The sequence below is a fragment of the Cuculus canorus genome, chromosome 5 (assembly GCF_017976375.1).
Source record: "Cuculus canorus isolate bCucCan1 chromosome 5, bCucCan1.pri, whole genome shotgun sequence".
NCBI classification, from domain to species: Eukaryota; Metazoa; Chordata; class Aves; order Cuculiformes; family Cuculidae; genus Cuculus; species Cuculus canorus.
Window position 1 is genome coordinate 57,000,455 of NC_071405.1, and position 25,976 is coordinate 57,026,430.

The 25,976-nt window shown below is 42.9% G+C and overlaps 1 protein-coding gene across 15 annotated transcripts in view; it reads right to left on the reverse strand.

The window, feature by feature from the left end:
• RAD51B (RAD51 paralog B) overlaps window positions 1-25,976 on the reverse strand; it is a 440,935-nt gene that overhangs the window by 47,056 nt on the left and 367,903 nt on the right. The window lies entirely within an intron of this gene.

The window sequence follows — 25,976 nt, forward strand, 5'->3', positions numbered from 1 at the left end:
ACATCATTCAAGGCTCATCTGCTCAGTGTATCAGGCACTCCTGTTATCTTGGGAGACAGAATGCCTGACTTGCCAACAAAGTGGAGAAAGGCCACTTGAAATCTTTTTCTTCCTCAGCATGGTGTGGTCATACTCTCAAAGAAAACAAATCTTCACACAGTACATCTCCCCAACACCATCCACATATTAGCAAACATACAATTTATACTGAAAAGAAGGGAGGGATCTTGCCACTTCAAATAGTCCAGTGATTTATACTTTTTTTTTTGTGGTCAGCTGAGACTTTTTATTGGGATTGCACTGAGGTGCCTTTCCATTACATGTACATACTGGGGATTTTTTATTAATTTGCTCTTCTTCCAATCCACAGTTCAACTTCTACCAGTTTAAAAAAGATCTGCACTGAGATGGTGTTTGGAGAAAAGGACAGAGAGACCCTGGCTGTCTCAACACTATGCAATGACTAACTGAGTTAGTTACAAAACTGACGCTAATTTAGCTCACACCACAACACTGACTTATGTTGGAACTCATGGGACTAAAGGATTGGGCCCAAAGATTCAGTATCTCACAGGAAAGCAAAGAAGTTAAGTGCCAGAAAGTTTTGAAGCTGAGACATGCAGCCAGATGAGCATCTGCCACTGTGACAGATGACATCTAAAAGCAAAGAGAGAGGTTCTGGTTTGGAAGAAAGCAGATGACACTGTATTGTCAGTATGGCAGCAAGACAGATACAGCTGGTTTTCATCAGGATTGCATCTTCCTCTGAATGGCAAAAAGAACCTGTTTGCAGACACAACCAAATCAGATAGGGAAGAAAAACCCACATGACAATCTATCTGCCTGACTGCAAATGGGACCTGCACACTTGCTGTGAGACACAGGAGCACACAGTCCTCACCAGCAGTAAAAAGAGAACTTCTGTGTGAAGTGATCACCCCTTGCTCAGCTCAAATCATCTTGAATCACAAATCCCTCTTGATCTTACTGGTTGCTCTGGCTCTGCATTCACTGCTGAACTCCCTACTCGTGAGTTAAGGCCTTGGCATATTTTGGGAGTGAGCAAATCTATTTCTCCCAAATGTCCCATCTCGAAGTCATGGCATAATACCTGGCTCATACTTTCAGCTCCACCAAACAATGACTGTCAGGAGAAAGAGTTTACTTCAATAGTTCCTAACAAAACCCAGTTAGCTCTTTAACAGAGCCTTCTTTTTAATTACTCTAACTGCTTCTTTTCTGGTGCAGATCTGTGTAGATTCCCTTGGTTTATGCCAGCTGCAGTCCTCCCCCAGAGAACAACTTGCTTCTTACAAGAAACGAATGATTTTATGTTTGGAGCATTTTACAGTTGGAGGATATCCCAAGTCCTTCCAGTTCTGACTTTACCTTTTTTCCTGGTAGCCTGCAAAGCAAGGTACCGGTCTTAGCTTTGTCTCTCAAAAACCTGACTTTCTGTAATCTCTCCCAGTGAATGATAAATCTGGAAGAGCAAGATAAATATTTCACTGTGTTAAAATAGTAAAAATTGCCATGTAAATACACAGATAATGGACTTAAAAATCCAAACAACAGTAAATAAGAGAGTTCTTAACTCCCTGCCAGATGTGTGTCCCCCTCTGCTAGAGCACGGCTATGCAAACAGCCAGGGCATTAAGTATTGCAAGGGCTTTGAAGCAGAAGGCTGAGAGGAAGCAGTTAGTGACATGGAAAGAGGGGAAAAGAAGGAGGAAAAGGTCTGGAAAATCCTGAAAAAAAATAATCTGGTGCACAAAGGAAAATATTTCTCTAGTGTCAATCTCTTTTGGAGCTCTTGCTCATTGATCTGTGATGAACTGACCAAGACCAACTGGATGGCCACACTCTGCCCAAGGACTATCTCTGTGGGATGACAGCAAAGAGGCAGAGGCAACGAAAGGATGCAGGAATCTCTTGAAAGTATCATAAAAAGGCTAACTGATTCTCCTTTGGGAAAGTACTAGTCATCAAACTGGTTCCCATCAAACTCTGGGAGAACACTATAAATACCCCATGGTATTTTCTTCTTAATTGAAAGGGACCTGAACGCTCTTCAGAGCCCCTGCCATGGTGTTAAAAATTCAGATGCTTACGGGTGAGTCACTCTCTGCGTAATGGGACATGGTCTTGTTTGTGAACTTTCCTGGGACTCTATGTGATGGGAGGTTATAAACAAAATGAGAGCAAGTAGTTTAACAAATAAGGCATCAGACGGGTCCACATAACATATGGATTCGATTTCTGACTCTGGTACAGATTTCTATGTACCACTAAAAGAGTCCCTTCAACTCTTTCATCATATCCCTTCTCAGTAAAAGGAAAACATCACATCCTCACTACATATTAATACTTCACCATAGAGAACTTGATTCCTATTTGTACTGTCTTGTACTAGGAAAGCAAATGTGCCGGAGTGCCTTGCCTACACTTGCATGGTCTAAGCAGTCATTGCAAGTTCCCTGAAGGATTCTGATATACAATCAATTATATCAGTGTGCACTGATTGGAATTATTTAAGCTTCTGCTGTGCTGTAAACCTTGCTTTCAATGATTTTACTTTTCACAGATTTTAAATGTTTAAGCAAAAGTGTTACAATGAACCTTCGAGTGGCACTTAATAAATAGGTTTTACTTTAGAAAGGGTTTCTTAGGGAATCCACCAAGAAATATTTGCATGTGAAATGAAGAAATTTGAATGAAAACAGGTTTGTTTATTTTAGAAGGCATTACAGCCACCCACTGCATGGCTGAGTTTCCAGCACACCAGTACTGGATGCCAAGGAGCTTCAGGAAGGGAAACAATAAACAGAATGGCAAACTGAGCAGCTTAGCTTCTTTTCACATTAATTGCCAAAAGTGGGCAGCACCACTGAAATAATATTGTATAAAATCTTCTCTTAATTCAGAAAACTTACTGTTTATTTCCTACCCCAGTGTTGATGCACAGAAATCTCAAAACACCGTAGGAAACATTAACTCTATGTTTATCCAGAAAAACAGGAGTATTCTTCATGAACAGAATTAGCAGTTTTAAGACCAAAAAGAAGATGCCATATTATTATTGTACGTTTTTGTGTACTCAAGCAATGGTTTGGTTTTTTTTTTCCTGGAATGAAAAAAAACCCCATTTCTTGCACAGAATAAGCATCGATGTAGTAGTTAAGGCAATACCATGTAAGTACCTTGTACAGAAAGCTAGAATATCACCTTTTTGACTAAAGTGTAGGTAGAAGTCATCTGAAAAAGCATCCTTAACAAGCATGAGGACACAAGACCCTGGTTTAACATCTCATCTGACAGAGGCTCAGATGCATGCTGCCTTGTTAATATCTTTCCAGGGAAGTACTTTAATTCCAAATCAAGAAGGAACATCACCACCTCCTGAGTCATCAGCATTGCTTCCTGCCTTTCTATGTGTATGTTCATAAGAAATCTTTCATCTAATTTTTTTTCAAAGCCCAATCCCATTTGGCTAGCAAGCTCAGGCAAGATCCAGCCAACAACAGTATAGGCGCAACAAGTTTCAACAAAAATATTAGCTGCAAGAACACTCTTTGATTCATATGCCCTTCTTTGGCTGAACCTCGACTACACCCATCCTGATGCACACTTGCAGATTGCTGTTGCCATGTCAGGATCCAAGTTCAATTTCTGCACTCCCAAGTTATTCCTTCTGGCTTTGAAAATTATCCAGGCGGCTACACAAGGGGCTACAGAAATTACGGGGAGATGGCAGAGTTGGTGAGAGGACCTGCCTGAGAAGCAACGAAAGGGGAGATACCCACACTCTATGAGCCCATTCCCATCCAATCTGCCCACAATGTGCTGCTGTAAAGAGTTTGCAATGAAGCTGGGGATTTGGCACTGACATGGTGTGGAATAGTCATCAGATATTTAAAACAGAGCTGAGAGAACAAAGAAGGGCTTTGTAGTGCAAGGCAGCTCTGAAAACCCTGAGCCTCCGCCTGCCAGCTTGCATGGAGTGTTTGCTAACGTACACAGTGGAGTGCATTCCTCTCATTTGATTGCATGACAGTTTTATATAGCAGGTATATGTAGATGGTTTTTCTTAACCCTTTCAGTCCTCCACCATTTATAAATCTTAAAGAGGCACACAGTGATTTCATTTCTGCCATCTTGAACACGCATGCAACTGCAGTCACAAAAGGCTGAGCATGTGCTTTTGGTAACTAGATAGGGATGTATGTGTTAAAAGTACTCTTATCTATGTTGCTAGAAACAGCAGATGTAATTAGGTATAAAAGAATTAGAAAACTTATTAATTGCTTACTCATGCTACAGATTTCTGCATCTACTATGATTTAAGCAGTATGTATAGATGCTTTGGCCACTATAATTCTCTCTTCATATTGTAAAATGAAGGATGCAGAGACAGCTGTTACAGCCCACGCTTGTTAGAACAGTGAGAATGGAGCCAGGACCCTGATGCTGGCTAATGCCACATTCTAACTTGTATGGTATTACACAGTTTCTACTGTAAAATGAGGATAATCATACGTGCTCTTCTCGGTGAAGTTGAGTTCTATGGCTAAAACATGTTGTCTATTACCAGGCAATGCTTTATGCATCCAGGCAAAAGGATCTCACATTCACAATGGGAGGCACACAGATGGAGTGCAGGACCAAGGCCCACATCGCAGAGGTTTGGGTGCTTTAGTGCCAAGTAGTTGAGAAGGTCAAAGTGTTCTTACTTTCCTGTTCTGCTAAAGCACAAAGTAAATTTCTTAGCCATAACTAAATTTTCAGAAGATCTGCTGTGGTGCCTTTCATAAGCTCTATGCTGTAATCTATTAAATTATAAAGTTAAAAGATTAGCTTCTGTTAATTAAGTTAAAAGAACAAGACAGACACCGAAAGAGATGTTTATGGCTAAAATACTCAGCACCCATACTACTGCCTGTATTTCTAATGTTGGTAGAACATAGACCAATATCTAATTAAGTCCACAGAACCTCTGCAAAGGATATTACTAGGAATTACTTTCTTGCAATCAGGACATGAAAGTTAAAGCATCTTGCCCAATATTTACGTGTCAGGGGTAACATTAGAATTCATGAGGTTCCTGCTCCTATACTCCAAGTGCATAACAAAGCAGGGGTTGCCTCATAGGTAGAGCGGGAATGTTTGAGGCTGGTGTCTGGAGTCAGATGGACAGAGAGAAAGGAAGTTGAGGTACAGGGAAGGTTATTGCAATGGTGGTTAAGAGTATACATGGGCAAAGAAAGCTGGTGCAAAATGAGTGAGGAGTGGGTCAGAACAAAGGCAAACCAAGCCACTGACCTAAGCACCCATAAGCTGTTCAGAGGTTCTTATCAGAGTGAGAGAGATTTCAAAATAGGTCTCAAAATGGATGGATGTATGTAAAGGACTCAGAAGAACAGCAATTGTTTTTTCTGCATCACATGGAGGTAGATTCTTGCCGGAATATTTGTGTGTGCTTCAGTTTGTAAAGAAGAATCATTTCCCAAACCAGATGCATGATTAGATACTACAAGCAGGTCAACCAAAAAGACAATAAGCAGCAGATATCCTGTTTCCAAACTAACAGCATTTTCAGTAAAGAATGACAGAATATTTGACATATCGGCAGAACTAACTTATAAAAAGAAAGCACTTTTTGAAGTTTCCACTTAAACACTGATAGCTCTTTAAAACTATTATTAGCTGTGAGATCCTTCTTTGGATGTCAGAAGAAAATGTTGCATTTCTAATTGTATAACGGAACTGGAAGCATCACAGAGGTTCTTAAGGGAAAGCTAGGTGCTTCATAAAGTGTACTGCAGATGATACATTCAGACAAGTATCTGCATCCTGTTTCTGGAACTGTGTATTATTCTTAATTACTTTTTCCTACTGTTAGATTGTGTAACTTGGAAACAATGTCACACTTCTGAAAAAAATATTTTTCTGGTACGGAAATTTATTTTATATTATAAGGAAAGGGGCAGGAAATACTCAGATGATAGCATTTCGCAGCAGTCTTTAGCTCTAATGATCACAAAATGCTGTTGCCTCAGTTTAACACCCTGTTGCATGTGAACGTAAAAGACCAAGACTTGTCTCACATTCCTTCTCCTCCAAAGGGTCATGATACATAGAGACACTTCTGCAACCACAGAGGCCCACATTGCTCAGTTATCTTCCCCATGTCACTAGATGTATAAATGTGTGAGACACAGCACCTTTGGATGCCAAGAGAGCATTTATGATGTCTAACTATATGATGCCTTCACTTCACAAACTGATAGCACTGTTTCCTAGCCATGTGAATTCCTCAGCTCAAATAAAGCCAAAGAAAAACCCAGATGCTTAGTAAAACACAAAAAAAATAGAGGTGATGCTGGCAGAGGAGGCAACATTTTTGACATGCTAGCAAATATCATGCTGTATCAAAAGAACAGACTGTTGTCTCAGTGGCAGAGAGTGTCAAGGTCTGTCTGCATGCGTCCCTGATGCAGGAGAAGCAAACAACTATGACAGCCAAAAAAAGTGCTGATCTAGATGGTGATTCTTAAAGAACATGGCCTAATTCTGATGTCCGAGTCCACGGAAACACGAGCATCCAACCCTGAGGACTGGACTACAGTGAGATCTGCCTCGAGCTTTACTTTTGGTAGTTGCTGTATTTGCGATGATGTAAAGAGGTTTGAGTGCACTTTCCATGCAGTGTGTTGCTGACTAGATAACAAGCCACTTCCCCCAGCACAAGTGACTGTACAGATTACCTGGATCAGTTGAAGGCTTTCAGATATTTTCCAAGAGATAAATATAAGAAATTTGACCAGTGACAGGGACAAATCTTCAGAGCTCCCTTAGAAAAAGGGTTAACAGTGGCCACAAATTTCAGTGTCTTCAGGAGACTCCTTTGCAGTCCTGCACAGTGCTTTTTAAACAATAACTAACATGAAAAACATGGAACTGTACACACTGTTAGCCCAAAGGAAAAATCAAAATTTGAGTGAGAAATGAAGTTAGTTATTAAAACAGTGTGCTTTATATTGAGGCCAGGAAGTCAGACAAAACAGAGAAAAATGATGCTTGTTTAAATACTGTTACTTTATCAAGTTCCTGGGGTCTTAATAAGGACATATAATGATTTCTCAACCATATCGTACAAGCAAATATTATATCTCCACACACATACTGTGAATGGCTGCAATTAACATATATAGCAGCTTTTCTTTAACATCACACATGGCTTACACAACACCAAATCCTGCCAAAACATCCCTGGCTGTGCATCAATAAAGTAATGAATGCACAGATCTGGGAACGGCGGTGGTCAAGCTCTGCATGGGAAGCACTATAGGGAACGTGTAACACTGTAGCTTTTTGAGTTCTATGAAATAATAGAAATGGCATAGAATCATAGAGTGGTTTGGGTTTGAAGGGACCTTAAAGAACACCCAGTTCCAACCCCCCTGCTGTGGGCGGGGACACCTCCCACTAGATCAGGCTGCTCAACGCCCCATCCAACCTGGCCTTGAACACCACCAGGGATGGGGCAATCCACAGCTTCCCTGGGCAACCTGTGCCAGTGTCTCACCACCCTCATCGCGAAGAATTTCATCCTAATGTCTAATCTAAATCTTCTTCCTTCCAACTTAAAGCCATTCTCCCCGGTCCTGTCATCACATGCCCTTGTAAAAGTTCCCTCCCCAGCTTTCCTGTAGGCCCTGTCAGGCACTGGAAGGTCATTATAAGGTCTCCTCACAACCCTCTCTTCTCCAGGCTGAACAAGTCAAATCTCTCAGCCTGTCTCTTAGCAGAGGCACTCCAACCCTCTGATCATCCTTGTAGCCCTCCTCTGGACCTGTTTCAACAGCTCCATATCCTTCTTATGCTGGGGATTCTGGAGCTGGACGCAGTACTCAAAGTGGGGTCTGATGAGAGTGGAGTAGATGGGGAGAATCCCCTCCCTCGACCTGCTGGCCACGCTTCTTTTGATGCAGCCCAGGATACGGTTGGCCTTCTGGACTGCAAGTGCATCTTTTTTCCCCTCTCAGTGGAGGAATGGAACAGTAGATAAACTGTGCAAAACCACAGCTAAATATTTAGAACACACAAGTTAAAAATCCTTTGAACAAATCACACTATTTCACTTGTAGGCTGGGAACAAAGTGAGAGACAGAGGGTTTGTTATTGTTATTTCTATTTTTAAATACATATGAGATGCTCAGATACTATCCTGATAGGGGCTGCAAGAGCACCGAAAGAAAGACAAGTAGGAGTTTTTTCCATGAGATTCTTATACCTTTATAGTGGTCATCAGGGCTTCAACCTTTAGCAGCACCTTCTTCAATCAAGACATCTGGAAATGTCTCAAAACTATTTCAAAAACCAATGGAAATACTGCAATACAAAATATGGCCTTCAGGCCATCTGGAGATACAATGGGTATTTGGAATTCCCAAGGATTTCCTCTAAAATGACTATGTTCCCTATCTGCTCCTTGCCTACCATCACATAGTTTAGGTTTTTCATTAAAGAAGCTCAAATAAGCTTTTCTGATAGTAAAGCACAAAATACAGGTTGACAAGGAAAGTTATTTAAAAGTTCTGATTTTTTTTTAATTCATTAAGTAATTATATCACATAGTACTCTGTACCTTAGTTTTCCCACCTAGAGAAGATTTTATCATTAAAAGACATTTACTTACCTAGGACTACTACAAGGCTAATGAATATTTTCTAAATATTTAAAGAAGGCTAAAGAAAAGCATGGGAAAACTGTGATTCGAAAACCAAATGAAAATAAATGGGAAACACATAGGGAAGAAATTGAAGGTTATCTCCACATAACAGGACAGAGACAATATAGGATATACACAAATCTTGGATCCCCAAACTTCTCCTATTCTTTATTCTGCTCTTCAGTAAACCGCCCCCCCAATAGAGTGCACTTATGCTGAAAATGAGGGCATTAGTTTTCCTGTTGATTTCATATTGATCAAATCAATTCTGTAAGAAATTTTCCATCCATCTCTCAAGAAAAGAAAAACGTGCTTCACAGAGTTCCCAGTATTTAATACGATGATCCAAATCACAAAAAAAGGATAGAAAAAAAAGCCCTGAGAAAGAAGAAAGAGAAGTCAACTCAGACATAATCCAAGACAAACCTTCCTAACTCAGAGACGGTGAGGACTTCACAGGTGTCCCCATGCCTCAATCACTAGAGTCTGTTAACCATTCAACATATACTGGGTTTTGCAGCTGAAAAATCATAAAATCTTTTATAAATATTAATACTTAGATTTAACTGATATATTCTCCATAACAGCTCCAGTTGTACCTCACTTACTAATTACTCAGTGATGACACAAGGTACCTTGAAGTAGAAGTCTTCTTCAGTTTTGGATCCAACCTACTGCCTAGAACATATGATAAATTTCTGCAAAAGATGAAGGATAGGAATCAAAAAAACAAGCACATTTTTAAGGTACCTGCTGCTGCATCTGAAAGCAGCTTTGCTCAGAAACCAAGTCTGAGAAAGTCCCACCACTTTGTGTTTCAGTACCTTCCACTGAAAGATCTTTTTTCTCACATCAGCTAACTGAGCTTTTAAACAATGTTTGGGGTTGTATCGCTTATCCTGTTTTACGGCCAGATACACTAACTGAGACAGAACGTACAGTGAGTTAAGTGATTTTTTGGGTTTTATATAAAATGCTCCAGAGCAAAGCTGGGGTGAGGATTCAGGAGCTCTGCCTCCTACCCTGGCATGGCTGTGCGCTCAGCTCCTTCAGTGCACCAGTGCTAGCTTAGCTTGTCTGGCCCAGTAATAATGAAAGGAAGAAAGGATTTTTCACTAGGAATTTGGAGTATTTTCTCATTATAACCAACCAGCATGACCAAAAAAAAAGCGCCTTGATGCAATCTGTGAGCCTAGCTTCTCACTCCCCCACTGGCAGGGCCTGAAAAGGCTGCCAGGGCTGCAAGCCCCACTGCTCCAGGAGAAGGGGGGAAGAATGTGCAGAACCAGATCCCCTCCTTCATGCCTGGTGTCCTGTCTTCAGCACGGCCCCGAGCTTCACGGTTCAGGGAAAAGCAAACAAACAAAAGTCCCCCTCTGGTTCCCCCTTCCAGTGCCCCTGGCCCGCGGTGCAGTAACCGAGGAAGGGGCTCTCCCCATCACTTGCAGCCAACCTTTCAAGCAGATGAGGATAGGGCAGGGATAAACTCCAGCAAAAATCTCACCTCTGACCTTGCTCCTCAGGCCAAAACAAGAAAATAGGGCAGGACGATTTGCTAACAGCAACAGGGCAGCATGATTTGCTATCTTAAGGACAGAGAAGGGTCCTCCTTGCTGAGCGTGCCATGGTGGGAAGGCAGCAGCCTAGGGGGAGGTTAGCGCACAGAGGGCTAACGTGCTCCCCCCACACACACTTGAGCTGGGTGCCCCGGTATTGATTACTGCCCCACTCAAAAGTAAGTCATCCAATGGAGATTTTCTTCTTTCCTCTCACAGCCACTCTCAGCACTAAAGCAGCAGCCAAGGGGGCCTTTGCCTGGAGAAGGCACAGCAGGAATAATCCTGCAAGGTCAGGAGGGAAGGGCAGAGGCCGAAGGGCAGGGAAGGTCAGTGCTAGGCATGCACAACGTGGAGCTGCCAGAGCAGGCAGAAGGTCTGTTTCTGGGTCCCCCAAGTCCTCCTGGCAGAAATTTAAGATGCGCTTTGGGAGACCAGGGACGGGGCTCATGGTAACCTGGAGTAACGGACAGCTGACAGCGTCTGTCCTGGGAGCAGGAGGGACAGAAGGGGGAGGAGAGGGTTCTGCGCTTCGTACACACTGATGTGACCACACAGCCTCCATGTGTTCATGGTTTCTTGTGCAAGGAGAAGCTGTGCGCAGACAAAGGCAGAGGAGATGCCAGCTGAAGCAGTGCAAAGGAAGTGAAAACACTGTTGCGTCGTTGCTTGCTGCACTGGATGTGTACACTTTCTGCAATACAGATGAAATGAACAATGCAAAGCCACAACATAAAGTTGTGCCTGGCCATCACAAGCCCTCAGCTGTGTGCTCCACCCTGCTCTGCTGTGGACTTACTCAGCTTAATTCCTCTTTCACACAGTCACGAGTTAGAGCAGATCTTCTGCATTTAACAGAGTTGCGCTCCTGTACAAGAGTCACAAGAGACAACTAGACCCACTGTGTGACTCCAGGTCTCAGTCTTGCTGTTCCTGTAACCGGGATAAAGACCACCAAGTATGTCTGCTTGAGCTGAAGGTGCACTCCTACAGGCTTGCTGTGACCCTGAGAAGGTGCTGGGAGAACTTGAGGAGGCAGAGCAGTTCGTAACATCCTATACACATACCACAGCCTCAGACAGGAATCACCTACGTACCCCTTTCAAGTCCAGTCTGACACATGGTACTTTCCCCCTCTGCGACTGGATTTTCTCTTTTCTTTTCTCTCACTTAAACACAAATAACCCTAAAATTTGACTTTCCTAGCTGTGATTATATGAGCTTGCGCAGACCAAGCACAGAGTAGATTCATTCTCCATCTCCTCTGCCATTTTTATGCCTTACATCAGGCCTGCTCCTTGCCCCAGTCGTACACCCTCTCATACAGTCTGCTTTCCACAACTCTGAGAGACTTTGGTCATGGTTAGTCTCAAGGCCTCCCTAACGTCTTCTACACAAGCCCAAGTAAATGTTAGTAACTAAGCCCAAGGCACAGAAGGCAGGCAGCATTTTTCCTGAAAACCATGTTTGATTTGCCCAGTAGCAGAGACCAGGCAGATGGGAACATAGGTTTCTTGTACCTGATCATGCCAGTACTCTGCTTCCAGCAAAAGTCAACTCATTCAGAGGAAATTAAAAAAGTAAAGTAGAAGTAGAAGAAATATTTCTCGCTTTCCTTCCTCAACAATGCAGTCAAAGATACGCTGTCACATTGAGAACTTTTCTGCCATAAATTCGAACGTCCATTTTCCCCCCATCTGATCTCACTTATCTCAACATGGTTTCTGGCTAGTAGCAGGGAAACAATAATTTAATTTAGAAATGATGTTTGAATCTGGAACCAAACTTTCTTAGAACGCAGAGATGTTTGGTTTTGTGAGTGTTTTGATTTAACCCATTATTATGCTACATGAATTAAATTCAAAACCTGAATATATCTCTGCCAAAAGTTAGGGCTCTGTATCTATTGCTTCATCTGTAGCAGAAAGAAAGACAGAAATCAAATAGAAATAAGGACAGGAAGATAAAAAACCCAAAATTTACAGAACACCTTCCTGAAGGCAGCTGCTAAATCTCACAAGAATGTGCTATATGCAGTTTTGGAATATCATCTCTAAACTCAAGATACTATAGGTCCTGGTTTGTGAAAGTGACCGTTTCCAGGATGTGAAGCTGGGACACAACAATTTCATTCCAAATATAGCCAAGCACACTGGATTTTTCCTTATAATTTTTATCATCCAGAGAGAGAAAACTTCTCTCTCTTTCCTGAAATTAACCCTTTACCTCTGCCGAGGAAGTATAAAGAAGTAAGTTGGGTGCATAGCACTCGGAGGCTGCACTGGCTGAAAGACGAAAACATGAAGCACTACCTTTTTCTCTGAATGTGCACAGGCACTGCTTATTTTGGGCATGAGTGACTTAGGATTTGAAGACGCTTGCTGGCATGTATTTAATCACCATGCTTTTTAATTACATCTCTGTGTGATGGATGAGGTTTTTTGTTGAAATGAGGTCACAGTGTTTTACTTTTTCCTCCCATGCTGGGATTATTTGCTGTGTCAATTTGTGTAGCTTAGAAAAATATATGCACATCCTCTGACATGGGGTCTGGAACCAAAAAGCAAGGCCGATTTTGGCTCCATCCACTTGGCAGTTAGTGAAAGCTGGCAGCCTTTGGGTGTCGACTGTGTGGGTGCACAGAGTGCCCTCTGCCATGCCAGAAGGAATCACTGCAGATACCCCCTCCCTTGCCAGAGGGGACATAGGGCAACTTCAGCCTCAAAAGTATAGGGTAATGATGTGCTTCACTGGAACCCACTTCTCCATTCTCACAATGACATCCTACACTGGAGGAAGTGTAAGGGGGTTCCTGGGCTTTTCTCTCCTATGCAACTTCAGGGAAAGGCAAGGGCTCTCTACACCTTGGCAGCATCATGACTGACGTCCTCCATCCTTGTCATTTCTGTCATTCCAGCCACCCTCTGTGGAGTAGCTCTGGATGAGTGCTCAAAGACACACTCCTTGGCCTTCTCTCTTTTTTTTTTCAATTCTCCTCATCCTCTGCACAAATAACTCCACTTGTTCAAAAGCAGTTCAAGCAAAACTAAGAATTTCAAGAGAGGGAGGACGCTGCTATGTACCCAGCCCAAAACATTACTGTCCAAGCTCTAGAGCCTTGATCCAGCTGGCCCGGGCAGTGTGGAGAGGGAAGGAGTCCTATGCCAAAGCAATGCTCAAATTTGATCAGAGAGAAAAAAAGCCTTTAATGTGAGAACACATGCAGGGCACCACCTCACATTTCCACACAACCAATGCCTCTGGCCAGCTTTGATCAGTGCCCTGGCTGGAATGTGCAAGGGTCAGTGTATGGTCAGACTTTAGTTGCTCGGCCTCCCAAGTCACCCCTGGAAGAACAGAAAAAACCAAGACACATCCATTTGCTGCTTTGTCCAATCTGAACGTGACAACCATTTATGGCCTCCCCCAAAGGTGGGCTGTTCCCTTGTCCCTGACCTTGGCCGTAAACTCCAGCATCACTGCTACCTCCATCAGAGCCTCCTGAACGTGGTCTATTGTTCTCTGAGCCAGGCACTGGCAATGGGCACACCAAACAGCACTGAGTGAGGGATTCTGGATATGTGCCAGACACCAAACATCTCATCAAGACACTTAAAGCCAGCCAGGAGACGATACGGGAAGCAAGCAGGACTGCTGCAGTAACAACATCATTTGTTCAGACCCTTAACCTCTCTGGCTCCATAATATCAACATGGAGAAGATATCTGACAAAAAAAAGTGGGACTTTGGTAAAATAACCCAGTCCTTGCCAACCATTAATCTCTGTCCCTTTGGAAGGCTCTACTTGGATTCCATGGTCATACCCTGATGTGTAGGGTGTTCCATAGCTATTGGTGCTTACTGTGTCTCTGCCTCAGTCCCTTGCTTTTTGGGAATTAGAGCCTGGAGAGGTCATAAGCTCCAATCACACCAAATGAAGCTAAGGCCTGCTGGAAGGCAGGCCTAAATTATTAATGTCTTTAAATACTAAGTGCACTCAGGAACCAATTCACCCTGCAGCACACAGGCTGTGCATCAACAGGGTCCCAAAGAAGTTGCAGAAAAAAAATGTCACTAAGGACAGTGAAGCAGTAATTCTGTTTGCACTGACACATTTGTCTCTCCATGGACAGAAGATACGCACAGTCATGGATCACTGCATTTGTAAGCACATCCACTTTTCTCTTGCTGTTTCAGTCACTTTTCATCCCTGGGAGAGTCACAGCTGTCCTAACCAAATGCTCCATTTTATTCACATCCCAGAAGGTAGTCTTGCAACCCAAGAGAAGACTTAACAACTTTCAGTTATATGGCAAGAGCATCATACCTCCACATCTACAATCTGACTTGAATAAGGACTCCAATTTTATCACTGGAGAGAATGCAATTCATTAACATAGCTCTGCTATGCACACTTTGATATTTATCTTTAACCACATCCTTTTAAAACTAACCTTACTGACAGCTTACTTCTGTAAGCTTCCATTTTGCTATTCATTTAGTTTCATTCCCCTGTGACCGCGGTGCCTCCTACCATTGGCTCCCCTGGCTACAGACCACTGGCACAATTGGCCTGCAGATAACACCTCTGACTTGGATACTGTTTGCTGTTTTTACTGTTTTAATTTCGTTTTAAGAAGAACTGATGCTTATTTTTGCTTCTGTTTCTACATTTGGCAAAGGCACAAAATTCTCCATGTTGTAGGAAACAGGAAGAAAGCTTTAACTTCAACTGCTTCAGATGTACACGCACAAGCAACACAGTCAAAGTGCATGCTCCTCCTGTTTATCCTCTCCACACCTCAGTTTTGCTGTTCTCTCTCTCTGCTCTTCTGGGAGCATATCTCTTTCAGTTCTGCTCATCTCTCTCCCACACCCATAGGCATGCACTGATTTGTTATTGCTAGGTCACTTGTGATTACAGGTCTGGATACACTGTTTTATTGCAGGGCTGTCCCTGACTTGATAGGCTGTTCGCCGCTTTGTTATTACAGTGCTTAAGCCTCATTCTTCCAGTTTTCCCACTTACACACACACAAACCATCACAAAATATTTACTCTGAAACAGCAACACAAAAGTTGGCTTGGGCTTTACAAACAATCTGAAAGGGAATGAGGGAAAATGGGTTACAGGCCCTGGAAATGTAAGCCTCCCTGCCCTGCCTGACTTCTCTGAGCATTTGCCATTTTTTTCTGTGGTACTGGAGTACAAAGCCTCAAGTGCTGCAAAAGCTGCATGTCTGTTTGCTTTGCTTGGCTGCAGAAGCCCAGGCACAGCATATTCATCTGGGAAGCTGTTAGCTGCGGTTGGGGAAAACCACTGGTCCTTTTTGGCTCTACAGACATTAGCAATAGCTGTTACAAGTTAGATTTGGCTTCCCAGAGCAACAGACAGCAAACACTAAGAATTGACAGCCTCTCAAAATTATTATTGATGCATTTACACTTATCAAATATAAAGGACCTTGAACCCTTAAAACGTCTTTTGGGCCCCTCCCAAAAAGAGGGGGTTCTCAAAAGCAAACCTACATCTATGCTTCCAGCAGACAGATTTCTGTTCTCTTTTGAAAAGTCCGTGTATACCCCCACTGCATTCCTCCTCTTCCCCCTCCACCAAAAAAAAAAAGTAAGGCAAACTTCTGAACATAGCTTAAAAGCCACAAAACTTCTTCCATGTTTGTGTTCTCCAGCTCCATTGCAGATATTTGGAGTTACATAAAACTGGGCAGTTAGTGATTCTGGCAGCTCGAAAATTACAAAGTTCAGGGGCTGAGGAGGGCGTGGGCCAAGCTGAAGTTTTCCAGAGCTCTGTACCAGATGGAGTGGAGGAAAAACACTTCTCTCTCGAGGCTCAGGAAGGTGGAGTTAAAAGCTCTGAACCTGAAACAAATTCCAGGCAATGTTCTCCGTTCTCTGTTCCTTGTGAACACTGGTATTGGCAGTGCTGGTTATCATTGATGGTTTGAACCTTCAAAAGTAACGAATGTGCTTTTCTGTATGTGGCAATGCAATGCTTTTACAGTGACACAGTGGAGACTGACATGTTCCAGCTACACCTCATTAGCCAGAGCTGTGCAAGCCTTCTCCCTTATAAACTAGCAGCATGCTTCCATTTCCATCTGGATGGTTGATGTGTAAGGATGAGATCAAAGTGCATCATGTAATGAACTGCACTAGCTACCAAACATGCTCCAGGTCAGCACATTTACACTATAAAATGGCTTGGTGTTAGAACATCTGTTTATTGGGATGATGCTAAATGTAACTGTTACATTTATAATCATTTCTGAACAAAGCTAACTCCTAAGATCCTGACTTAAAACTATCCAGGTAGGAACAGTCAGCCTTCTTATCTACTCTGAATGCCAAATGGTAAGTTAACACAGGTGGTAAGATGTTGGAATTTTTCAGTGTAAGTAGTCACAACTGGGTTTTATAACATCCTGGCTAGTCAGGCTTAGTTTTCTAGCTCTGGACAGGGTTTTAAATATGCTTTAAACTGTGACTAACTGTGATTGCACTGAGGGAAAAATAGCCTTTAACCATGTGTTAGTTAACAAATACTGGAATATTGTGTCCAGTCTTAAGGCATACCGTCCAAGAAAGACATTGGCAAGCTGAAGTGAAGTCCAGTGGAAGGACCCTAATATGGTGAGGGGCTGAAGCAGGTTACACATGAAGAGAGGCTGGGAGAACTCAAATTCTTAAGCCTAAAGAAGGCTAAGGCAGTAGGTTTTGTATAAGAAGACAGAATATTTGAACTTGATTATTTTAATGAAAATGCCAATAAAGAAGCCAAATTTAGAGGTTTAACAGAAGATAATTTCTCTACCAGGATCTTGAATAACTCACTTAGCATGAGCGAAAACCAGACATTTGATTTTGGTTCTCATCACTACCTGAAATGGAAACTGGCCCAAATGGCCTAGAGAGGAGACACTGTATAACACCAAATACTACAAGCAACTGATTCACTTAGGATTAAGGATGGAAATTTGTTTTAAAGATTGACTTTTCTGCATGGTGTCATCACTTCTCAGTGAAATAGGCATAGCGAAGTCCACTTTGTTTACTTGTTCACTTTGAATGCACAGAAGACAAACTTCTATAACTCAGTATGGAATCAGTCATCTAACTAAATAAAGTAACTGCTTATGTGCTATGTGGTCTTGGTCAAGTCACTCAAAAGCTTACCACTTGAGATTATGGTTCTGCAACAGTCTAAATTAAACTAACAGTTGGCTTATGTGGTTCAGCTCCAGCTATGCATTCCCATTCTTCCCTTACACCCAACCTATTGCTCTTTACATGATTCACCAAGCTGTTTCTCTGAATTAGGTCAACTAAATGCTCACCTAACAAGAAGTAACATATCCTTTTGTACAAACCAGGATCACAACAAGGCTATAGGTAAGAAGTAACATTTAACTCCACTTTTCCATATCATTTTAGATACCTGCAGTTTTCCTCAGTGTAGGGTTGCTTTTTTTTCTTTTGAGAGAGGAAAGGTAAGTTTTTGGAAAAAGTCAATAAAATGCTCATTCTAATACGCAAAACATAATGTCAGCATGCTTTCTTTTGTTACTGTGAGTTTACATTCCTTAGGAAAAAGTTGAAGGGAAAAATAATGATATTCAGTGAATGCCTGCTGGAAAACATTTGCTTTATAATGAAATCACGGCATGTCATGACAATACTTAGAATGGAAGGCAAAAAGCATTTTGGATAATCTTAGAGAACATTATGTAATTTGTTACTTAGACGTTATTAAGCTACATTTGATAAAAGAAGACCAGACATACCAAATAAAAATTGTGAAAATGCCCTTCTTTTCCCCCTGTAGTACAGCCTGTAGGATCCAGGGTTCTGACCTGAGTAAGACCCTCAGTCTGGCAAGAAACTATGGGACTGAAGTTCCAAGCTCCTGCTGCACCAAAGCTCGCTCCCTTTGTGCTGGAGCCCCCTTGCAGACTACAGTGATCTGCACAAGCCAGTTTTTCTCTCTCTGTCTGGGATCTGGCATTGACCTCCTGCAACTCAACTGCTCTCCCAAACAGCCTTTTCTCCAGGCTCTGTGTTGACCTGGCAAATGCTTCTAGCTGTAAGGAGATGAAAAGAAGGCAAGGAAAAAATGGGGGGGGGGGGGGGGTCGAGGGGAGAGGCAGGCCCTGCAGATGAAAGTCTGAGGCAGTGTTTTGCTTTCCAAATTGCTGCTACATTCCCATAAGCTTGTGGTTTCCTGCATTCTGCTGGAGGCCTTTTTTTTCTTCTGCTTCTTTTTTTTTTTTTTTTTAAAATCCTTCTGGTGATATCTGAAGAGGGAAAATGTCCAGCACTAACAGGAGGCCTTTTGTTCCATTCGTTTCTAAGAGGACTTTAACCCAGTTACTACAGACTGAGTCACTGTAGAAACAAATAAAATAAAAGCTCTCTGTTTTGTCCCTCTGGACAGGTCAGGGACATGTTAAGTTCCATTCTCCCTCTCCTGCTTTCTGGAAGCAGTACTAGACCTGGCATTACACTGCAATAATATTGAAAATAGTTTATGGCTGTCCTTTTTCATATGTCCTGGCAACTCCTACAGAATTCATATTCCAATAGAGCCAGCATTTCATTAACAAAATAAATGCACCACAGAACATCTTTGGGTAAGACGACAAAATTAAACCAGAGAAAGGTTGACTATCGGGGACCAGTAAGATGTGGGTAAGTGTAACACATATAGGTGCATATCTGAGCTATTTTGGTACCTTCTCGCATCTCAAATATTTTAATGACCCTCAGCAAACACATGCTTGTCTCTGAATATGGCTGTAAGATGTCCTTGCTATCAGGCTGAATTTTAGGCTGAATCTGAGGGTAGAATTTCAGTCATGCTTTGCAGTTGTGTTTGCTATGACAAGTTATATCTTGTCACCATACATCAGTTTTAGGGTAAATCACTATCTGTTTAGATCCCAAACATCTAAATTAAAACAGATCTAAAAAAAAAAAATAAGCATCCTGTACACAGGCCTGTGGTTTCCTGGGGCTTACTGATCTTTGGAGGCTCTGGAAAGTCTGTGAGCAAGAGAATAGCTCCTCCTCTTTTGCCCCTTCTCCCACCAGCTGCCTTCCCTGAAAAACTTTTTAACTCTTTTAGTGTTCCCTTATCTCCAAGCTCTCAGCACTGGCAAAACCGCTGCATGCTGTGTATGGCAAGAACAGAAGCAGGCTATAGCCTTGATTTTGGCCCCATTTTGTGCCCTCTCCTAGAGCTGGTTAATAGGTTGCTTATTTAAAGCCATTGTGTTGTTTTCCCACAGGTCCAGGGTATTCCAACTTGTTTTTAGAGTAGGGAAGTTTTATGCTGGGAAGAAGTCATTTGCAGGTGGGCCAGAAATACTTTTTTTCAGCTGGGGAATGGGCATGAATGCAAAGCTAGGAAAGCATTGGACAGCATCACACAGCAGGGAGGATTTTGTACAAGAACATGACCATGGTATGCTGCATAGAGAACTAAACACAAGCAAAGCCAAGACCATTCCAGGCCATGGGTGTGAGTCACAGAAGTTTCACATGTGGCTGGCATTGCACTGGGCATGGGAGGGCAGAGATCACAGAGCCAGGACTATACCAATGCCAGAGCTGGTGTGCAGAGTCAGGACTGAGCTCAGCAGCATGCCAGACCTCTTGCTGCTCCCCCTTCCCTCTCCCATTTCCCGGCAAACCTGTCATCCTACAGCTATGGTACTCCAGGATTTTGTGCCTGGCACAAAAAGCTCATATTCCCGTACCTGCTCTGAGCTGTGCTGAAAGACTGTCCTAGCTGCTGAGGCTTGCTAGAGAAAAAAAGTACTTCAGCTGTGCCTCCTTCTCCAGTTCTCAATTTCTTGTGCCAGTCTTGGGATTCTTCAATCCTGAAACCATCCAGAAATGGTTGGTCGACCCCTTTTGCTCTGCCAGAACAGCTAGGAGTAAAGAGTTTGCATAACATATGACAAGTGAATATGTACTGTTACCCTACTGACTTCTTAGCACTCTGTATTCTGTCTACAGGAACCTATCAGTTCAAGTTGCAGCATGAGTAATGAAAAAACACAAGTAAATTGGTCAGCAAAGGCTCTGTGATCTTAGTGCTACTTAGCATTATTACTCTTACCTAAATCATCCTTTGGTTTATTCTGCAACACTCACAGGAGACCAAAATATCGTCCAGATGTAGCATAAACGACCATGGAAATGATTGCACCCCCGTACCCAGCACTGGTGAGGCCGTACCTTGAATAGTGTGTTTGGTTTTGGGCTCCTCATTTAAAGAAAGACATTGAGGTCCTGGACTGTGTCCAGAGAAGGACAACAAAGCTGGTGAACAAGTCTTATGAGGAGAGGCTGAGGGAGCTGGGGTTGGTTAGCCTGGAAAGAGGAGGCTGAGGGGACACTTTATCACTGACTACAACTACTTGAAAGGAGGTTGCAGTGAGGTGGGTGTTGGTCTCTTCTCCCAAGAGACAAGCAATAGGACAAGAGGGAATGGCTTCAAGTTGCGCCGGGGGAGGTTCAGATTAGACATTTGGAAAAATTTCTTCACCAAAAGGGATATCGGGCACTAGAACAGGCTGCCCAGGGAGTTGGTTGAGTCATTATCCCTGGAGGTGTTTAAAAGACAGGTAGATTAAGTGCTTAGCGATACAGTTTAGTAGTGGACAGGTACGGTCAGACTCAATGATCTCATTGAGGTCTTTTCCAACCTAGCAGTTCTGTGATTCTATGATTCTATAATCTGGGAGTATAGGTGACTGCTTTGCTCCTTCGTTATTACAGTAGCAGCATGGGACACAGTGACAGCCTCTTCCCTTACCTTGTTCCTTGATACTACAGTATCAGGGTTTCACTGGGATGGTCTTCACATTGCTTGGGCCAACAGAAAAGATGCAAAAGAAACTCCATCCCAACTAGAGATCTGGATGAGTTTCAGAGCCTGCCAAGAGCAAGCAAAATAGCAAAACATTCTGAAGTTCACGTGGCAGATTCTTTGGGACAGTTTCCAAGCAAATTTATGCTAATTTCTTGGCTGAATCCAACTTTAAACAGAAATTAGAACAATGAACATGGGGAGAAATTTGTGACCAGCAGAAGCAAAACACCTGTTTTTTTACCGGAGACAACTAAGCTCCAGATGTTGTCAACATCACATAATTCTAGAAGCGCAAATCTCTTTGCGGGTTGCCCTGAGAAAGGTCATGTCACCGAACTCTTGGTGACTGAATGGCTTTTGTACTGGAAAATCCACCTCCAGATGTGCAGTGCATGCTGGAGTTTGATGCAATTTGCTTTGCCATCAGATTAGGCAGAGGGGAAAAAGAGATCATGAGATATCCTTCTTTACAGAGCAAGCTGGTCTCATAGATCCTGCATGAGCTGTGCTTGTGCTCATTCTTCCTGAAACCTGTTGAGCTTGTTTGCTGCTACAGAATGCTGCCTCAAGCTGTCAGTAAAGTTACCTTTACCTCAGTCCGGCTGGTCTATAGGAGCGGCACTCATCAATGTAGATACAGCTTACAAATCAGAATCAATGCTGACACTGACTTTACATTCCTCTGAAGGACATCGTGCTACTGAGAGGTACTAACCTAAGTTTGTGCTAGAGTATTCTATGCCAGCAAACAGCATAGACAGAAGGAAAACATTTGAAACTCCTTTCAGCACAGACTTCTCAGTTTTGGGCAGTAACAACTGGGCTCCTTAGGTCCAATAATAATTATTTTGCCTCTTAATCTTTGAGTCCCTGACCCCAAATAAAACGCTGACCACCAATTTTAGAAGCCCTATAACCCTCACATCATGCGTCATGTATTTCCCTTCTCTGTTTCACACGTAGAGCCTGTAGGCTGCGACTGTGCATGTGACAGAGGGAAGGGAAATAGATGACATGATCTGAGGGTTACAGTGATACTATATGCATCTTCCTTGGGATGCAATGGTGTGGCGCAAACAAATACAGTGTGTTTGTATGACACAGAGGCACAGGACTACGCATGCCACCAAGTAGCTCTGCAAAGATGTCAGTGGAACTAATTTTCTTTTGTAAAAGTTCTTCACTCTGCCAGATATTTTTTTTTTGTGACAACTTTACTATTACTTTGCAACACAATAAGATTCTCAGTGAAATGTGTTTTTCCAACACTGTAGATAGTAGGAAAGCTTAAGACTTTTCTGTGTACCACCTGATGCACAGTCAAAATGTGCAGCAGTGATATGCAGTGCAAATTATATACTAAACTGATTATAAAATGGCTTTAAGCAACAGAATAATGTAACTTGCATCCATTTGCCATTCAACAAGGGACGCACAAAAGAGTCTGTCACTTAATTCAGCAGGGTGATCAGTGGGTCTGCCTGGGAAGTACTTATTTACAAAAGGGCACATAATGGCTTTAGAGCTTGTTAGAAGGAAGCAGGCTTAAATATGAGAGTGCATATAAATTATTCTATTTTATAACTTGTAAATTGCTCTTTCTGATATACTCCACCCTCTAGTGACCTTTTTCTGAAAAAATTAACCTAATCCACAAACAAATAGAGCTTCCCTGTTTCACTGCTATCACCAACAGCTGTTTTCTGCCTATCTGCACCTAATGCATAACTTCAGTTACCTTTTTAGTTTTATAACTACTTAAGTCAGTTTATGACGAGTTCTACCAGTTGCTTACACCAGGCTGCACTGCCTACATTTAGTACGTGGTATGGTCAGGTATGCAGTTTCAAAAGATTCTGCATCAACAAACAAAAGATAAAAAACTCCAGAAAGCGATTTGAACAGAGGACTGAATTTCTGCCAAGACCTTTGACAGTAGATTCATTGGCTTCCAGCTGATCAGACAGACTTTCAGCTCCTTGCTGGCTTTATTCTCCTCTGATCTGAAGGCATTTGGATAGTGCATTTTAAACCAATTGGTTGTTTTCTCAGAGTCTACATAGGGGTGGGGGGGAGGGAGAAAGGGGAGTATCTTTCTTGCTAATGTTAGCCAGACAATGTCAGCTTAACTGTAAAGCCCCCTAAAAGAGAATAAGCCTTTTGTGTCCCCAGTGTGTTTCCCACATTTCAAAGGCCACTAAGTAGCACCAGCATCTTTGCCTCTGGGTTACTGAGAAGACAGACTCTTATGCTTATTAAACAATGGCTTTCCCTAATGATTTGAAACAAAAAAGGCACACACATACAAAGCCAGAGATGTGCACATTTAAGGCTTCTCCTGCCACAAGGTCAAACACATGAAAAGACACAACAAAAAGTTTGGCCCTGAGATAGCAGAGTGGACCCACTTGCCCATCTCTCCCACACTGGCCCTTACTCTCTTTTCTACTGCGAGAGCCCCCGGTTCCTGCACAATTAAGAGCATCACCAATGGCATTTCTGCTCCCTCTCCTTCCACTTGGCTTCACTGCTGAGAAAGGAGCTTGTTCGGCGGGGAGGCGGGCACTGCTGCCTGAATAGTCTCTGAAGCATTCATTATCTCCCGCCTAATTACATGGCCGCATAGTGTCCTTGTGGGAACATTGCATCACATTAATCAGCAAGTGGATGTGCCAAGATGAAAGGGTCCCCTTGTGTCTACTCTCTGCTGTGGAAAATGGGGAGGAGGGTGGGGGAAAGAGAGGGGTATTTATCAAGTGGCAAGGGAGGGAAAGCTCAGCGGGTGCACCTTAGCTCAGCCCAGCCTTGCCACCATCTTCCCAGACCAGTGCTCTTGCAGCAAATACACTTCTTGTGTTCATGCACAGTGATGGGCCGATAGCTCCAGAGTCTGAAATCCTTTACTATGCCACAGATATGAGCAAAAGTGGTGAGGCGGCATGCCACTCCGTTGTTCCAGAAGGGAGTTGGAGATGATTGTCTATAGACCATCCTGCCCTCACGCCCTCTCTGATCGGAAATGGGACCACCTAGTTGAACAAGCTGGGATTTGGCTGCAACCTGGCCACGGGGCTTCACAGAAGGTCACTGTCCTTTGATACACCCTCCAAACACAGTCTCCTCCAACAGGCTCAGAGTCAAATGTTAAATGGTAGCTATGATGGGCCTCCTGGATCAAAGTCAAGCTAGTACCCAGAAGTGAAAGTTTCATTTCTCAAAGCCTGCTCGTCAGAACCCCAGTTCACCCACACACTGTAATTTTTAAATGGACTCTTGAAATCTGAGAAGAGATCTCATTTCCTCCTATCTTTGTCCCAGTTGCAGGGCATTGAAAGGCTTTGTAAGGCTTTGCATAGATGCTTCTCTGTGTGCTGGGGGGAGGGTTGAAGCATCTACACTGTGGCTGTTTGGCATCCTGCAAAACACTGGGTCAGACTGGAATACCAAATGACAGTCCTTGGCTGAGCTGCTTATTGCTGTAAGAGAATTCTCTAAAGGGAATAAGGAAAGGTAACAGGAAAATGAAGACATTACAGACACAGTTCCTTGCCTCAGTTAGCTTCTCACATTTACTTTTGATTCATTCAGTTGGGATCAACCCTCTTGAAAGTTCTCCAAGGTCTGGCAGTGGCTCATGCTCAACTCTCTTCCCATTTCGCTTCCTGCAGGCCTTCTGTCTATCCCAGCTTCTCTGCACTTGAGCTGTGCTGCAGGTTGACTTCAATTGCTGTGAATTAAAGTGTCTTGTCTTCAAACCCCATTGTTTTTGCAATGCACCTGGCTTATTAGTGCAGGCTATTAAAGCCACTTTGGAAGCAGATTTACTGAGATGCAGATAAGTTTATCTGCCACAAAGTAGGTGTGAATGTCAGTTCCTCCTGCAGTGACCATTGCCAAGCTCTCCCACTGGTATTCCATGCTGGTTTGCAGACAATTGGGGCAGCCTGCTTATCTGTGTGCCACCTGTTGTGCTGGAGTCACCCTGACCCAGTGCCACCTTTCTATTCAAACACTTGCCAAGTCAGGTGGTGTACTTTGGGTTTCAGCACACAGGGAGCATCACTTGCTGGATACTGGACAGTCCTATACTAAGATACTTGACTTCATTGCCCTCTGGTGAGAGGAGTATATACAACAGGGACCATTAACAACATTTTTTGGAGGGAGACCAAATGGGATCTACCTAAGTTACAAACGGCAACCCTGTAACCTGTAACTGAGAAAGGGCAAACTTCCAGTTAATCTTGTTGTAGGTAACATAAACTGAGTGCAAGAAGCAGGAGGGAGCATTTAACATAGCTCAACTCCAGATATCATCTCTTCATCCTGACTACATTATTGCTCTGGTTTACCTCCGCTTCTCGACCTCTGAGCACAAGAAGAAAGAATGTCCACTGTGATACACAGAATGATTTAATCCAGCATGGGAACAACATGGCAAAACAGCTGTTTTAGTCCTACTACCACAATCCCAGGTTCATTTTCACTCCTGTTCCAGTGCTAGAGATCCACTAACAAAGCACACCTCAGGTTAGTTTCCACATCTGCTAGGTTTGAACAGAATCCTTCTTCTGTCTTTTGGGCACGGATATCCTTTAACTAAGCTAAGTTTTGGAGCTGCGTATGCACTTCCTACCTCCTCTCTCCTGCTCAGTCTTTGGTTTACCATCCTGCCTTGAACACAGGCCCCTTGATACTTAATCTTTCCCTCAAGCCACCAGGACAGCAGGGCTTTTGCCACCTCTTTCCCAGTAGAGGCCCCAGAATTCTACAAGATGGAGAGCATTTTGCC